This window comes from Neofelis nebulosa, chromosome 4, assembly GCF_028018385.1.
Source record: "Neofelis nebulosa isolate mNeoNeb1 chromosome 4, mNeoNeb1.pri, whole genome shotgun sequence".
NCBI classification, from domain to species: domain Eukaryota; kingdom Metazoa; phylum Chordata; class Mammalia; order Carnivora; family Felidae; genus Neofelis; species Neofelis nebulosa.
In genome coordinates this window covers 65,674,179-65,693,276 of record NC_080785.1, presented here as the reverse complement: position 1 = coordinate 65,693,276, position 19,098 = coordinate 65,674,179, and positions in this window count along the sequence as shown.

The following is a 19,098-nucleotide window of genomic DNA, read 5'->3' as shown; positions in this document are numbered from 1 at the left end:
AAAGTTAGGTTGCTTATTTTAGATCTTTCTTTTTTAATATAGGCATTGCTATGGGGCGCCTGGGTGGCGCAGTCGGTCAAGCGTCCGACTTCAGCTGGGTCACGATCTCGCGGTCCCTGAGTTTGAGCCCCGCGTCGGGCTCTGGGCTGATGGCTCGGAGCCTGGAGCCTGTTTATGATTCTGTGTCTCCCTCTCTCTCTGCCCCTCCCCCGTTGATGCTCTGTCTCTCTCTGTCCCAAAAATAAATTAAAAAAAAAAAAGTTGAAAAAAAATATATAGGCATTGCTGTGAACTTCTCTCAGTAATGCTTTTGTTGCATCTCATGAATGGTATGTTAGGTTTCTCATGTTCATTTCAGATCAAAAAAACCTATTAGCTTTGAGAAAATTTTAATGCAAAATGTTAAATATTGAGACATATATTAGTTAAGTTATTGAATTTCAAAGATTACAGAAAGAATTCTTCAGGCAGATCTCTAGGGGAAAAACGTCACCTGTAAAACAAATCTGCCTGGACTTAGATCTACACATAACAATTAATGCATAAGCATGGAAATGTTGTCCACAGATTTCTAAAGGAAAGGCAGTGACCCAACATGCTGCCATGATATTAGTCAAGTAAAAAAACCCATATGCAATCATTCTAAAACATGAAAGAATTTGGAGACCACAAAACCATGAGACTCTTGAAAACTGCTTTGCAGAAACATCGAAATTTAAAACTACTTTCATCAGATAAATGAAAACAAAGAACTCAGTAATGGTAAAACAATATAAAAATGACATGTGATGAGTACTGTCTCCATTTAAATAGAATACAAAGAAAATTGTGCAGATTACGTTTATAGAATAGAATGTAAATGCTATAAACCTTGACAGTATGAAAATAATAATGTTACTAACAAATACCAGGAAATTAAAGAAGAAAAGTAAAAGGAAACATAAAAACACGGATGCTTTATTACACTCATAGTCAATCAACACCATCTTAAATTGAAGATGTAGTTTATTTATTTTTATTTTTTTAATGTTTATTTATTTTTGAGAGAGAGAGAGGGACAGACTATGAGCTGTGGAGGGGCAGAGAGAGAAGGAGACACAGAATCCGAATCAGGCGTCAGGCTCTGAGCTGTCAGCACAGAGGCCAACACGGGGCTTGAACTCACAAGCCATGAGATCATGAACTGAGCTGAAGTCAGACACTTAACCCACTGAGCCACCCAGGTACTCCAAAGATGTAGTTTTAAAAAAGGATCCAAACTCTTAGTGATTTTCATAATGCTTTTATTTAACCTTAAAAAGATTTTTAAGAAATAATAATTAAAAATATTTGAGTTTCATCAATACTTTCACTTCACCTTATTTTCATTACTACCTCTAAATTTAAATAAAACTAAATTTAATATATTTTGTTCTTAAAATATCACATACAATATGATCCTGCTTCATGACAAACATTTTAAAGCTAGCCTCTATTTGCAAACATACATAATAAGATAATGTGATACTGTTTATTTAATATGACAGCTATTTGGGGGTACTGAGATTAAAGATCACTTTTATTAATTTCTGAAAGTTTTTGAATTGCTTGAATCTTTTATTACAAAAATAATAAATTAATTTTCCTAAGAAAAAGAAAAGTTTGGTTCAAATGGCAGGAATGAGTTCCAGAGACATAATAGTCTTTTACATACATTTAAAAGTTACATGTAGGGCACCTGGGTGGCTCACTCAGTTGAGCCTTGAATCTTGATTTTGGCTCAGGTCATGATCTCACAGTTCCTGAGACTGAGCCCTCAGTCAGGCTCTGCACTGACAGTGCACAGCCTGCTTGGGATTCTCTCTCTCCCTCTCTCTCTGCCGCTCCCCTGCCAGAAGAAATAAATAAGCGCTTAAAAAAATAAAAGTTATATAAATTTCCATGAGTGCTTTTTAAAAGCATGTGTATCATAGGGCACCTACCTGGGTGGCTCAGTCAGTTGGACAACTGACCAGCTCAGGTCATGGTCTAATGATTTGTGGATTTGAGCCCCGCATTGGTCTCTGTGTGAACAGCTCAGAGCCTAGAGCCTGCTTCAGATTCTGTGTCTCTCTCTCTCTCTCTGCCCTCCCCCACTCACACTGTGTGTGTGGCTCTCTCTCTCAAAAATAAACATTAAAAAAATTAATTAAATAAAATAAAAACATGTGTACCTCATTCTCAGAATTAGATCATAATCTTCTTGGGAAGAAAAATGAAGATTTATAGCTATTAATATTCCCAGTAAATCACTAAGCACTTAAAAATTACATGCTTAAATTACATATTTATACATTCAAAATAAATTTTAAGCTTTGTTTTCTTTTGCATTTTGAACCATAGAGAATAATTCTGTTAGGAATCAGAAATTAACCTGGTATTCAAATATATTTTGAAACACACACAAAAACACTTACAACACAGAATACACAGAAAGAACAAGGTTTTAACATGATTTCCTTGAAGAATGAAAATAGAAACATATTTATGTTCATTTGTATATTCATAAAGAACCTCTGGAAGAATACAGATTAACAGTGTTAGTAACATATTACCTTAAATTTTATTAATTAAATACTCTTCCATTTTCACTCCCTATTTTTGCTGAGATTTTTTTAATCACTAGTTTTGCTGAGACTTTTTTAAATATCCAAAGAAGCCAAAGGAATTTTTTTTTCAATAATAGCTATTACTCAAACGTCCATGAATGTATGTGGCAACTGCAGGAAAGCAAAATCCCCCACACTCCTTCTGCCCCTGTTGGTTCCCTTGAAAGTAAAAAGTAAAAAGGGTGTGAAAAGTGATTAAATGTTCATTTACCCAGGAACCCTCTCAAGTGCTATTCAACTCAAAGCATCTGGACTGTAGCTGACAACTGCCATAAGGTGGAAAGATGCATATATGAAGAAAGATAGAAAATTATGTACAAGCAAAGTATGTACATAAATACTTCCTCTTTGAATTGACACAGGAAACACAGAAATGCATACTAAGAAATACATATTTAAATAAAATACTTGATTAATTATACCCTATTAACTTCTCTTTTGACTTCAAAGATGGGAAAAGTGCAAACATATAGTATTCTCCTATTTTTAATTAGTTTGAAATTGGGGAGAATGGAAGGGAAAAGCAAATATTCTTTGCATTTCCTCCACTTTGGACTTGGAGGCTGATTTTACAGACTAGAGCTCCAAAGTTCAGACCCAGAAGAATCATGTCGGAAAGAGAGCAGATATCTATACCAGATCTCCCATGCAATCACTCAGTGTACTACATTTACTACAACTGATACACCCTTGCAGAGAAATGATGGCCAAGCCACAATGTGAACAACTTTGTCCCCGGCCTAAATATTGTTTAGAAGAGAGCAGGATTTTTTTTTTTTTTTAATGAGTTCATTAAGCAGAGACGTAGTGAGTCATTTGAGTAAAGCTGGGTCTATTCTCAGAAAATGGGGGTACCTCAGAAAGGCCATTAATGAATTGACCTCAAAGAAATATAGCTGGAGTAATTGATTTGGATCACTAAGGTCAAGTTGAACACATCAGTATTTTGTGATCCTATTAGTCAGTCAAAGATAAACACAGCACTTTATTTATTTTTTTTTTTTAATTTTTTTTTTTTCAACGTTTTTTATTTAGTTTTTTTGGGGGGACAGAGAGAGACAGAGCATGAACGGGGGAGGGGCAGAGAGAGAGGGAGACACAGAATCGGAAACAGGCTCCAGGCTCCGAGCCATCAGCCCAGAGCCTGACGCGGGGCTCGAACTCACGGACCGTGAGATCGTGACCTGGCTGAAGTCGGACGCTTAACCGACTGCGCCACCCAGGCGCCCCAAACACAGCACTTTAATCGAATGTAATTAAATTATTGCTGTGGGGCACCTGGGTGGCTCAGTTTGTTGAGCGTCTGACTTCAGCTCAGGTCATGATCTTGTGGTTCGTGAGTTCAAGCCCCACATCAGACTCACTGCTGTCAGCCCAGAGCCTACTTCGGATCCTCTGTCTCCTCTCTCTCTGCCTCTCCCTCTCTCTCTTTCTCTCTCTCTCAAAAAATAAATATTTTTTTAAAAATTGCTATAAGTTCAAGTCTTAATAACCATAGTCAAATGCCAGTTGCACCACAAAAATTTCCCCTAAGTGTTTAAAAAAATTCTTGAAAACACCATTCCATAAGTTAAATGAAATCTTTTCAGGGTGACTGGGGGGCTTATTTGGCTGAGCGTCTGACTTCAGCTCAGGTTATTATCTCGCAGCTTGTGAGTTTGAGCCCCACATCCGGCTCTCTGCTGTCAGGGCAAGCCCACTGCGGTTCCTGACTCCCTCTCTCTTTCCCCCCTCCCAGCTCCTGCTTTTTTTCTGTCTCAAAAATAAATAAAAACATCAAAAAAAAATTTTTAAAGAAATATTTTCATGTTTGTTCCCAAAAGTCTGTCATTGCATTTATGGCTATGGTATATATGGAGCTAGAATCTGAAAAGGGATATTTGGGTATTTATGAAGACAACATATTTATGATTTAGAAAATATATATATACAATCTGAAAAATGATTTTCTTATTCTTCAACATACCTGAATTTCTTACTTTATTTTTTATAATTATTTCTAATCTTCACAAATCAAAAAATTTACTGTAAAACAGCTCAGTTTTCCATTGTTTTTAATTAAAGGTGAGCAATAAAAAAACACTTTTTATGTACACAGATTCACATTCGTACATCTCCTAGGTAAGTTTTAGAAGCCACTCACCTATAGTGCACTTAATGCAATGCCAATAAAACACGGGTTACAGATGTTATTATAATGTGGCATTCTGTTTTATGTTTCATATTGTTTGCCTTCTTTTCTCATAATACCTTTCTAGCAGCTGTTAGATGCTAATTATAAATTTTAAAAACTCCCAATCATCCAAATAGACATGTAGACACTGGGTATTAAAATAGAAATCATGCACTTTAGGCTTTAATCATATAAATGTATAAATATGATCGCTAGTTTAATGTTTAAATTGTGTAGATTAATATACTCCTACTATTACAACTCATGGGTGTTTTGAAAGGTAACCAAATTGAAAACACTGCTCCCACCAATGCAAAGATGTTTTTATTATTGCTGTTAAGCCAGAGTCTTCTCTCTAAATATGTACAGCTAAAATTCTATGAAAATGCGTAATTAGTACTACATAAGTGACCTTCTAAATCCCTTTGTAGGCAATGCTTTAATTATTTATGAAAAACTGGTAATCAAGATACAGAAAAACAAACCTGCAAAATAGAACAATCCCACTCTAATTTGTAGATTACAGCTCCTCCTGATCTGTACTAAACAGATTATTTTTGTTTATTTTTAAAGAGCTCATCATTTATATGAAAAGATATAGGTTGAAATAAAAATGTGTAAAAGAAAACAGTCCCATAATGAAAGAAGCACTGGCTTGCTAAAGGATGACATTGCATCCATCAGTAAAATGAAACAGCTGTCTCAGAAAACAAAGATAAAAGCTGAATGCCTTCATAGAGGAAAAGGAGATGGAAGACCATGCTGTATTATTCAAGCTCAGAAGTCTTGGAGACAAAGAAAGGTCACTGGCAGATACATCAGCTGTGGTGGAACCACCCACACTAAATGCTGAGGTCCAAGGGGTCAACATTGTTCTGAATGGTTTCAGTCCAAATGACACCCGCTCAGTGATCTTTCCTGGCCACCCTTCCTCCCAATATAATCTCAATTCAACCCAACCCAGAAGCAACATTCTCGATCCCTACATCCTATTCATTTCCTTCAAGTCACTTTCTGCTTCATTGTTTTTCTCACTGCTTCAGGAGGGTAGAGCTCACTTCCGATTTGTTCACCATTATATTCCCAGCATCTAACACATGCCTAGCACATAGTAGGCATGCAAAAAAATAGTTACAGAAAAAATTAACAAATGTTCCACTGCCACAGAGAGAATGCCTGGACTCAACAAGTCCTAAACTGACAAGCTGTGACTTCTTAAGAATGGATTCTTGATCTTTGGCTTCATCATCATTACAACCGACTTTACAGTTTAACTGAATGCATCATTGTGAAAAATGTTAACAGATTTTTAACAGACTCCCAAAATTAAATGCAAAAATTCCTCTCTGAAAAGAAAAAGCTGGCGTCTGCTTTCAAGGAGAATCTATGAGTCTGTGAGAGAGCTTAGACCTATGGGAAGTAGGTTTTTTGTATCATGTGTATGCTGAAGATATTATAATTGTGTTATGGAAAAATCCACATTAATTTACTGACAGACTTTAAGTATTTATACTGACTGCAGAACAAAATTAAATGGTTGCCATCTATACTTCAAACACAGATATAATTTTTTTTAATGTTTATTTTTGAGAGAGAAAGAGAGAGACAGAGCATGAGCAGGGGAGGCGCAGAGAGAGAGGGAGACACAAAATCTGAAGCAGGTTCCAGGCTCTGAGATGTCAGATCAGCACAAAGCCTGGCCTGGGGCTCGAACTCACGAACCATGAGATCATGACCTGAATTGAAGACAGAGGCTTAACCAACTGAGCCACCTGGCAACCCAGATGTAATATTTTTTAAACTAGAATGTAATAATTATTTAAATTATGATTAATACCTCAAAAAATCTCAATAGAAAACATGAATTAATGTACTTTCTCATTTAAAAAATGTTTGTGCCTTTAGTGGACAAAATGCAATAATCCTACTTCGAATACTACGTTCTAGTAGTCTATGCCATAAGTAGTAAAAACTACCACAAAGGGAAAACATACTATCCACTAGACATTTTATATATGATTTTATATTATTCACTAGATTCTCACATTTTCATGAGATGCTATTGATGATTTACATTTGCATTTAAGAAACTGGGGCCTCCAATGAGTTAAAAAATATGGTCTAAGGAGAAGAGACTAGTAAATGGTACTATAGAGACACTGCAGTTGAGCATGACTCAGTGAAACAGAACACAATAAAAGGTTTTGATCAGCCAAGCAATAATCTAATATCAGAAGAAAAATATTTATCCAGAGAAAAATAAGGAAGAAAAATCATCAGTCATTTTTAGATACTGAATATATAGATTCTACAAAGCAAAAACCATAATTCCTCCACACTGCGTGCCTTGGATAGCTTTGTTAAACTCAGCCCGAAGGCTCATACCTTGCTTCCTTGAAAAAACTCTTTTCTAAGTTACAGACTTCATATTTTAAAATGTGGTATTGAAGAAAAATGTGAAAGAAGATTGGAAGTGATCTTATTATTATCAATAAAACTTCAAATTCCAAAGGTTCACGGTGGACTCCCCTGGTGGAAGGTTTGTAGCACAGCTTGTTAAGGCTATTATATCCCACAGATAACCACAGTGTTCTGAAAGTAGATACTGAGAAGTGGGAACAATTCATACAAAATTTAGTTTATTTTCTCTGCCCTCCCAGCCTGCTTGAATTGAATGCAGATTTGTTTTGCTTTGTTTGTTTGTGTTGCCAATTTCACTGCTCTCTTAAGTAATCTGCAAATAGATGCTTCATATCTTGCAACCATTATACGTTCATCCAAGCAGCTTTTTCTTGAATCCAACAAAATAGTTTTTTTCATTTACGATCTTATGTGTCTTGAGTGAGCATTGACTTTGTGTCCTTCCTAACAGATGACCATGAAGTCTGACACAGGTTGCTTAGCAACTGCCTTATGCCCAGAAGTAGAAATAACTCTTTGATATACTTTCTATGTGTATTTCTCCTGATTTATTTCATTTGTGTTTAACATGGTAGATCAAACAGAATCATTAGAATCCTACTAACACCCCCAAGGGTAGAAGAGCTCCTGGTCCACTTTCAGCTAAAGTACCCAGAGATCAAAACAGCTTACATGTCAGTACTGCAGAATAGAAGAACAATAAAATACACTGTGCCCATTACCAAGGACAAGGTGCATACATTCTCATCAGTACTGGCACAACGACAATGTTCTTTGAAACTTGAAAAGAATTCTCAAAATTGTTATTGTAACTCTCACTTTTTGCAAAATGATAAAGGACTATATATTTCCCATCATGTTGTTGCTAAAAAGTCTTTGATATCCTGAAGGACAATCCATTGTTTTAATGCATGATATGGTGTAATTCATCATGTAGCAAGAACAATACTAATCACCCCTCTCGTTTGCATCAACCATCACTCTTCGACCCTCATTGTATCTGATCCAATCTAAGCTCATTTATATTATACGTGACTTGTTTATATAGAAAGAAGTCAGCCAAATATGCGGTGGTACTGTACCTCAGAACAATAGTCCATGCAGAAGGGTCCTGGGTCTAAAATTCAAAAGTAAAGAACTTAAAAGCTTTTAAAAAATAAGTTTTGGATGAAAGTATGTAGTTAACATTAGGATATAATAAATATGAACATTTACAATATCAGCAAGGATTAAATTAGAAAAAATTTTAATAAAGGAAATCAGATTTTTATACACCTTCTGTTTTAAGCATAAGTTTAAAATTTTCAGTGTTCTGGAAACCATTTAGAAACCATGAGGTTGTTGGACACCTGGGTGGCTCAGCCAGCTAAACATTGGTTGGTCTAATTTTTTTTTAACGTTTATTTATTTTTGAGGCAGAGAGAGAGCATGAACGGGGGAGGGTCAGAGAAAGAGAGGGAGACACAGAATCCAAAACAGGCTCCAGGCTCTGAGCTGTCAGCACAGAGACGGACGCAGGGCTCAAACTCATGGACTGTGAGATCATGACCTGAGCTGAAGTCAGACGCTCAACCGACTGAGCCACACAGGCACCCCAGTTGGTCTAATTCTTGATCTCATTTCAGGTCATGATCTCACAGTTCATGAGTTCGGGTCCCGTATTGGGCTCTGCATTAATAGCATAAAGCCAGCTTGGGATTTTCTCTCTCCTTCTCTCTCTGTCCCTCCCCCTCCCTCCAAACAAATGCATAAATAAATAAACTGAAGGAAACCAAATAAAATAAATAAAAAAACATAAGGTTGTTAAAATAATAATATCAAGGCAAAATTCACCAAGTCACAAGACTAATATTAAGGGGTTATTTTGTTTTAGACAATGATTTTAAAATAATTCAAATGTCTATGAAATGGAGACTACTTAAATCAATTCTAGTAATCCACACAGTGGAATATAGCTAGATAAATGTAACAGTCTATACAGTGGAATGCTCTGCAATAGTGTTTGTTTCTTTTTTTCCTTTTGTTAAAGATGCAGATCTGTGGGAACTGGTATGGAAAATTTCCCAAAATGAATTTCAAAGTGAATAAAGCAAAGTGAATATCTTCCTTCAAAGGAGGATAAAGCAGTGTGCTATTACATTTGTTACATCTGTGTTCAAAAGATAGTCTTTATATGCATAGTGAATGCAAATATTACATACATATTTGATACAGGTTGTATATGCATATGTATATATAATATGTCCAGAAGAATATACAAGGAACTAGTAACAATATTTGTTGTTGGGAAACGGGAACATGGGTGAAAGAGAAACTTACTTTTCACTGTACATTCAGGAAAACTTTATTTCTCCTTTTGTTCTGTTCATGTGAGATGACAGAGCCAGAAGAGTGTAGGGTTTGTTTTCCTTAGTGATCAAGAAAGAACACATAACACATAGTGCCCACTGGATCCCAAGAGGTGCACAGGGTTTATTAAGAAAGAGTGACTCAAGATAATAAAGCAAGGAGTCAAGGGGAAAAAGTCAGATTATGTAGTTTCCTCTCCAATCTTCTACCCACGAATCCAGATGCAAGCAAACAGAATTAACAAGATTCAGAATATTAAAGAATAGGAATTTTCAATGAAATATTATTTCTATTAGACCTGAAATCTGGCTTTTCAGAATTTTAACAAAGGAGAATTTAATAAGGAATTATTTGAAACCAATGCAAAAGACCAAACCTTCTTTTAAGTGAGTTAACTATCACAATGCAGTGGCACTGCAAATGTAGCATGCAGTAAAAAGAGAGAGAAGGCAATGCATTCCAAAGTGGGTTCTACAAAATGCTACTCCCATGAGAAGTTCCCACAAGTGAAGCTTCCATGGTCAAATAAGAATACTGTGCCCCATAATCCTATATGATGTATATGTATATCGGCATACTGGAAACTCTGGGTAATTGGTGTAGTAAAGAAACTTGTTTAAATTCTTTGACCAGAAACATATTTTCACACATATACAACTATTAAAATTCCCAGGAACTAGTACTTCCTTGATTCCATTTGGGGAAAAAATGCTCTAAGAATATAAAAGCCATATTGATGACCTTCCCAATAGGGAAAAACACAGCTTATCAATGAATCAGTAGGCCTAATATTAAAAGTCTATGGTTAAGCTGATTATTCTGCTATGGAGTCACATTCAGTTACTTGATAAAACACTGAAATTAATTTTCAAGAAAAATTAAGCTACTCTTAATCCACACTCTGTCACACCACATAGCTTTATCACTACCTGGTTTTTTTGTTTACTTATGTGCTTATTTGTTATTATCTATTTATCCCCAACTACAATGTAAGCTCCATAAGAATGGGAACCTTGTCTGTCTTAATACTGCTATATCTAGTACTTTGAATAGCATTTGTTCATACCAGTTTCTCTATAAATGTTGATTGAACACTTCAATAAATCTAGCTCTTTTCTCTTTGTTACCTCCTTGAGTCATAAGAGCACTTCCCACTTTTTCTCCTAAGACATCAATCAGTTAAAAGAATATTCTGTACTTGGGGCACCTGGGTGGCTCAGTTGGTTAAGCATCCAACTTCGGCTCAGGTCATGATCTCACAGTTAGTGAGTTTGAGCCCCACATCGGGCTCTGTGCTGACAGCTCAGAGCCTGGAGCCTGCTTCAGATTCTGTATCTATCTCTCTCTCTGCCCCTCCCCTGCTCACACTCTGTCTCTCTCTGTCTCTCAACAATAAATAAATGTTAAAAAAAAATAATAATATTCTGTACTGATTTACTAGTTGTGTCACCATCAATAGGCTAACTGCTCTATGCCTCAGTCTCCCTAACAATAATAAAGTTGTTGAGGCAATGAGTGAGTTAATACATGAAAAGTACTTAGAACAGTATCTCATGTATGATAAATACTTGGTAAATGTTGATAAATGATAATGATGATGGTGATGATGATGATGTTAAAATGTGCCAAGGAAAAAAAATACTAAATTCAAATGAATTTGGGAAATGCCTGACTTACAAAGTTAAACAGGTATTTTACTGTATTCTTAAGAGCTTTTAACTTTTACTAATACTGGTTGTGAATCTACAAGAAGTAGACACAGTTGGAGCAATTCAAAAAATTGACCCTTAAACTGTCTTTCACAGAAAATATTTTAATATCTCCAGAAATACTAGCACTCTCAGAAACACATTTTGGGAAAACCTCAATTAGAAGTTCTTCCCTGAAGTAAATACATACCTCACTCCACCCACCCCAGAGCACACACAAATAGCCATGGGATAAAATAGAAAACGAGTGAATGCAAAAGACACTTACATCCATGATCTAATGTTATTATCAGTCCCTCTTGCTGTCAGTATTGTCTTCCCTTGAGGTTTCCCTGATATTCCTTTACCCCTGTAGCAGTTGGCTGTGTGGTTTCACAGAGGCCTACACTTGAGCTCCCATCTTGAGATGTCTGTACCCCAGGGCTACCATTCTTGACTCTCAGCTCCCTTCTCTTGCAAACATTTAAGTTAACATTCTTTACCATAGCCTTTTCAGGCAATGAGACTTCAAGGGATAAAAGAGAATTTTTCCGTGATCAAAAGACTAAACTTGTAGTAAAAGAAAGAATATCTGAAGGTCTTTCACCTAACAAGCCTCTACATAAATGAAAAGGATTAACAGTTGATTTTTTTTTTTTTAATATTTTTTTTCAACGTTTTTTATTTATTTTTGGGACAGAGAGAGACAGAGCATGAACAGGGGAGGGGCAGAGAGAGAGGGAGACACAGAATCGGAAACAGGCTCCAGGCTCCGAGCCATCAGCCCAGAGCCTGACGCGGGGCTCGAACTCACGGACCGCGAGATCGTGACCTGGCTGAAGTCGGACGCTTAACCGACTGCGCCACCCAGGCGCCCCAACAGTTGATTTTTAATACCTTTTAAAGGAAAAGAGTTTTTGCTCAAATGTAGATCAAGACAAAATTAGAATCCTGGGGGCCAGTAAAGTCACCTCCTGACACAAGTGATGGGAAAGCTCTGGTGACAGGTCAAAGTGATTGCAGGGTAGGATAGTGAAGGCATGGGCTCTGGAACAGAGTAAAACTGGACTGGGATTTCAGCACTACAACCCCCAGCTGTGGGTCTTCTCTGAGTTTCCATAACATCTTCTACAAAATCATAAAATACTATTTAGATAATATCCATTGAACCCATACCGAGTACAGGGCACTGTTCTTAGTACTTTCTATGGATTAACTCATCCACTGTTCATGTCAATGTCCTCTAGCCAAGGACCATGAGGAGCACACCTTTGGTCAAACAAGGTTGGGTTTATTGACTTGTTATAAGAGAGAGACCACACATTGTGGACAACTGTGGGGCATCTCAGCAGATGAGTGTTAGAAAGCACTAAGGTTCAGGCTTCTATTAGGTGCTTTAGGGGAAGTTAGAAGAAACACAACATTGCTCTGTATTTGATACTGTCAGAAAGTAAAGGTAATTCTATGATTGGTATCTTAATAGTTCTTATGTAGAAGGCAGGAAGAACACAGTAAGGCTAGATTTGTAATTGGTAAAGAAGTTACAGTCATTCATTTTGGCCAGGATAAAGGGATGATCATTTTTGTGGTCAATTTTCTTGCTTCTTGTCTATGTTCGGACACGATTATAGTCTTGTCTTGGTTCATTACAACCGCAGAATGGCCTCATTCTATGCCGCTAAAGTTCTATGAAGTCTTTATGTTCAGCAGACAAACATCACAAACTAGCTGCCCATTCTCAAGCCAGCTTCTATACCAAAGCCTAATGGATAGAGCCAGGCCCCTTTCTCACTTATAGAAACACTGTAAGATAGGTGCTACTGACCTAGATCTTAAAGATAAGAAACCACCACTCACCCATCAAGTTACATGGGTCGAATCTGAATCCAGATAGGTACCAGGCACTATTCTCTGTCACTCAGAACCCATATTCCTAGTCTCAGTGTTAGCTACTATCACCTTATAGGATGGCTGTAAAGATTGCAGCTGATGATGTAAATGTCTGGTTCATGACAAGACTTTGACTAAAAAGTGGTACCTATTATTATTTACAGAGAAACTAAAACATTTTCAGTTTAGGTTTATTTTCAGTTCTTCAGGAGTTCCTACCTTGTAAACTGAGCATCTGAAGAGGAGCAGGAAACTTGTCTCTAGGTCCACTAACCAACTACATGAGTATGAGTTACAGGATTCTATAAAACCCTGCAATGTTCTGTTCCCAAGGAGTTCTAAGTAGTTTTTTAATAGTTTCCATTGAAGAGCTCTAAGTGTTGTTGTTTTTTTTTGTCAAATTATTTGGTTCTCTTTTTAAAGATGCCTGCCTCAAAATATTCTTTGTGTGCAAACAAAATACAAATCAATGGACTTTTTTCAGGTATAAGATTAAAGCATTTTTTAATTGTTAATACTTAAAAAAAACATAAAATTAAATTTTCATTTTACTCTAGTGATGACTGCAATATTAAAAGCAAGGCCCAGCAGTGAGGGTTCCAAAGCTAGATCAGTGCTAGAAACAAGCACAAAAATATTTCATTTTCAAATATGTTCTTAAAGGCTTGTTTTTTCTCAGAACACAAATGCTGTACATAGAACTAATCCCAACAAAGTTATGTATAAGACAAAATCAACCCAACTCCAGGCTTCTGGTGCCTCCAGAATAACTCCAGTTGTCACTGCCCATCACTTGAGCATTCTAAGTTCCACTGTCCTCCATGTCATCATACTTCCAAATTTGATGTTGCCTATTTCTCATCCCTACTTTCTGCTAGTTCACCTTGTTAACAAAACAGTTCATGAAGACTTAGTTACAATGATAATAAATCATCGTGTCAACCCTCCAAAATGACTTACGTGGATATTTTGATTACAAAAAAAAGGGGGGGAGGAGGTTTGATATAGAACTTTCAGGCATCATAGTAAGGAATGGCAAAAGATAGTTTTGGCTATGTGAATGCAGGGAAAGAGGCAGAGCAAAAGCTAGTTCCAAAAGTAGAAGTAGGTAACCAATACTTTGGTATTTCAGGAGTTTTAAAATAATCCTCCTCCTAGGGGCACCCGGGTGGCTCAGTCGGTTGAATGTCCGACTTCAGCTCAGGTCATGATCTCGTGAGCCTGAGTGGTTCAGTCGGTTGAGTGTCCGACTTTGGCTCAGGTCATGATCTCATGGTCCGTGAGTTCGAGCCCCACGTCAGGCTCTGTGCTGACAGCTCAGAGCCTGGAGCCTGCTTCCGATTCTGTGTCTCCCTCTCTCTGCCCCTCCCCTTCTCATGCTCAGTCTGTCTCTCAATAATAAATAAACGTTAAAAAAATTTTTTTAAATAATAAATAAAATAAAATAATCCTCCTCCTCACCTCTAAAAACTATACATGTGTAACATGTTTTGGGGCACAGTTGGGGAGACGCCTTGTGTAATCTGCAAATACATGCAAGCATGCTGACACACACACACACGCAAAGTTACTATTTAGTTTCAATGGAGTCAGAAATTAAAGCTTTTCTTAGTCTTTTCTATTAAGACTAAGAAAAGATTAAGTCTTTTCTATTTTGCAACTAAGTTAACATCTAATAAAGCTTAAGTTATGAAATGACAGTCCCATTGACATGCTGCTAAAACAAAATAATCTCTCAACTCTTATTCTTAAAGGATTCCAAAAATAAAACAACAGTAAGGTATACTACCTGGGAACTTCTTTTCCAGGAAATACCCAGAATTTAGTTCTTTGAATCTGCTGAGGATACCATCATACCTGACATTTCTTCAGTTTAAATGTCATCTAAAACAAAATGAAACAAACAGACAAAAACTAACCAACCCAAATTTCTAGATTCACTTTTTGTGAAAAGTATGAACTTAACTTCATTCATTACCATAAATTGTAATGATTAATCCTAAGGAAGAGGGAACACCTACTATCTGTGGGTAGAGCACTGGATTTGTATCAGTGGGATTTTAAACAATTGATTGAGCTACTTATCTGCAGATTTAGAAAGGTAGGGAAAAGAAGTAGTTCCCCAAGGTCCATAGGAGACCTGGAGCTATTTTCAATATTTCAAAACTATAATATAATTAATGTATTTGCTATAGGGAATAAATTGGCAGTTGCCAGGTCGGTGGAAGAATGGGTGAAATAGATAAACAAACTTCTAGCTACAAAGTAAATAAATTCACAGAGATGAAAAGTACAACATAGGGAATATAGTCAATAAGATGGTAATAATGTTGTTTGGTAACAGAGGCTGACTACACTTATTGTGGTGAGCAATGAGTAATGCATAGAATTGTTGAATTATTACATTGTACACTTAACTAATACTACACTGTATGCTAATTACATTTGAAAAAAAGAATTAATGCATTTGTTCACATTGACTCTGCACTAAATACTAGGATTATTTTATCTGGTTGAAATTCATCATCTCAGAATGGTGTCATTGTCATTGTTAAACTCATGTCAAAAAGATCAGGAGTTGTATGTATTTCAGATCAGTTTAAAATTAAAAACCTGATTATCATTTTAGGAGTGCTTTTGGTGAGGAAAAATAGACAAAATATTTCAAAATGTTGAACCACTGGAGAAAAAAAAAATAATTAAAAGAGACCTTGGCAATGAAAAGGTCAAGGACCACTCATACCAGACAATGTTTATGATGTCTTCCCACTTCAAAAATCAATTTAACTGTGTATCATTTTAATATCTTTTCTATAAAATTATATGAAAAAGCATATCAGATTCTATTTCCAACCAACTTTAAAGTTGTTGAAATTTTTAAATGTCTACATTTGACATTCTCCTATGTCTAGCATAGGAGAGTAGGTTTTCAAGATAAAATGCTTGTAATATAATAACTATACACAGCCTCCTTAGAGTTATCTACTTACTGAATTTCTCCATAAAGGTATAAAATTTAAACAGCAATAACTCCCATTTTATGTTTTTAACATTTATGTTTTTATTTTGAGATAGAGAGAGAGAGAGAGCACAGGAAGAGCAGAGAGGGAGGGAGACAGAGAATCCCAAACAGTCTCCGTGTTGTCAGTGTAGAGCCCAACATGGGGCTTGATCTCACAAACTGGGAGATCATGACCTGAGCCAAAATCAAGAGTCAGAGTCTTAACCAACTGAACCACCCAGCACTCCAATAACTCCCATTTTAAAATGAGGGTAACAAATTTAAAAGAAATTTGAAAGCAAAAAAAAAATTGCTTATAATCATACAGTAATAATTAGGGGAAAGGAATGATGAACATTTTGACAATGTGTTTATCATTATCTAGTACTTTAGAATGCAAAAAATATGAACTCTGATTGGAAAAATCTAAAATATCTTAAAGTTTCTCTAAAGTCTTTCTAACTCTGGGTCTCAAAATGTCAACAACTAAAGAGTCTAACAGCAATGATGAGCTTCTGTGCATTCTTTCACAACCTTTTAAAGATTTCACAAAGACACACTCCAGTCTATTTAAAACAAGATCAACAACTCCTAAGAAACCTTGCTCTTTCTTCTTCCTTTTACATGACTACACAGTATGAACATCAATAGTCTGGCTTCTGTTCTTCATGTAAGTACACATAATAAATAGTGGGATTGCAACACTCCTTGGCTAGCTACAGTAGAACAATTTGTAGAGACCAAAAAAGGACTGATGGGTTGGACTGTTTTCTTACTCTATCTACACAGTGTAACTGGGTGATGGTTTTGATTAAATTAATCATCAATCAATCCAGTCCTAGGATTTCAGATATTTTATGTATCTTGCAATTCATCCATTCCAACCCCCCAATTTCTCCATGAGAAACCAGAAGCCCAAGAAAACTAAGTGACATCCTCACTGACATACAACTAGTTTGTGGTGGACCTTAAATCCAGCTCTGAGTACTCCTGCCCAGTGTTTTTTCTACTACCAGAAGTCAGAAACAGTTTTGCTAAAATATTCCCTCTTCCTATGGTTTCCAAATCTCCTAGGTTGGTATGCCCTAACACAATTGTGGCCTTGGTATGTGTCCTCTTCAAATGGAGGATTTGCTCAGATAATGTCATGTCAAGGACATCTGACACCCTCAGTTCTTGTACAGACATCTTGTTTTCCTAATATGTGCATTTCAAATTTGACACAGTTTTAACTCTACCCTCTCTTTCAAATGGATAGCCTGGTAACCCATGGCTTTTGGCTTAAACTGGGTGATTTTTCCCAGTCTTCATTTGTTAGTTTCACTCCTCCAAAAGCTTTAAGGTTAAATGCCTCTTAAGCACCTAACCCTTTTAGCAGTCTTGCCATTCCTTTATTTTGTTAGCGTCTTAAGTTACTAAAAAAAACCTTTATTGCAGACTCGTTGAACCCAATCTTCTGTCTCAACCCTGAACAGATGGTTCCCCAGGCCCAGGCAAGGCCTCTTCAGTCTTTTCAAGCTAGTGCTTTTCTTGTTAGTTCCTGGCTTCTGCTGCCCTCTAGCAGCCATTAGTAGCATGGCAGGACATGAAACAATAAAGCCACATTTTTACTGAATTGGATTACTTGATGGGTTATTTAAATATCATGTAAATATGGCCTAAAAAAGAAAAAGAATCATGACATGTAACTGGTTCCATTGTTCTGTGATCCCCCCACACTCAGGCCTAAGTCAGACCCTGGTTTTAAATTTAGGGCTATAAAAAATAAAGTAAAATAAAGCTAGGGCTATAATGAAACTAATGATAATAACTATGCAATATATTCTTTTATACCTCAATTTATCTGCCAAACTCATGCCTGTCAAGTGTCCAAATCTTTAGTCCCCTCATCTGTTCAACTTAAATTCTGGCATAGGAACACTTCAAAAGGAAGAAGTGACAAAACAACCTAAATGTCCAACAATCAGGGATTACTTAAATCAGTTTTGGTAACTCTTACAATGGTATATTTTGTGACTATTAAAAATTATCTTTTAAAAAAACTCCAAAACTATGGGAAAATAATATATTAAATATAATAGCTAAATATTAAGAAAAGAAGAAGAATTATACTAAGATCTCAATAGCAGAGAAAGAAAGAAAAGAAATGTAGAAGGGAAGGAAAAATAAGATAAAAAGAGAGAGGGAGGCAAACCATAAGAGACTCTTAAATACAGAGAACAAACTCAGGGTTGCTGAAGGGGAGATGGGTAGGAGGATGGGCTAAATGGGTGATGGGCATTAAAGGGGGCACTTGTTGGGATGAGCACTGGGTGTTATATGTAAGTGATGAATCACTAAATTCTACTCTTGAAATCATTTTTACACTATATGTTAACTAACTTGGATTTAAATTAAAAATTTTTTAATTTTAAAAAAGAAATGATCTGAAATGTTAGTTGGCAGTTCTTTTTTGTATTATCCCATACACATGTGTAAAATTTTATAATCATAAAAGCTGCACCTATGTGTGCAAACTGTGAGTCACTCATGCCTGACTGTAAGACTGAGATATCAGGATCTCTGAAAAGACTACTGTGGTGTGCTGGTCATCACAGTGATGACAGTGGCATCATCGTAGTCAAGGACATGGATGATATTAGCATGCATGGAAAAGATGTTACAGTGTCAAGACAAAATCATATGGTTAGTCACATTCTCCTGCTGTTTCTCTGCCTCAAGATTCCCTAGGGAAGACAATCTTTTTTGGCAAATTAAGCCCACTAAATTTTTCAACAATTTATGTGGAGGCGACTTCAAAAGTGAGCCACCAGATGTTCTACTGCTTTGAGCATGCGGAGTCTTGAGGAATGTACGTGAATTATATGAGTTTTTCAACTAAATGTGACTTTCTGTGTAACCAGGCTGGTGAAACAGGTCAATCCATGTACATAACAACACTGAGTGAGA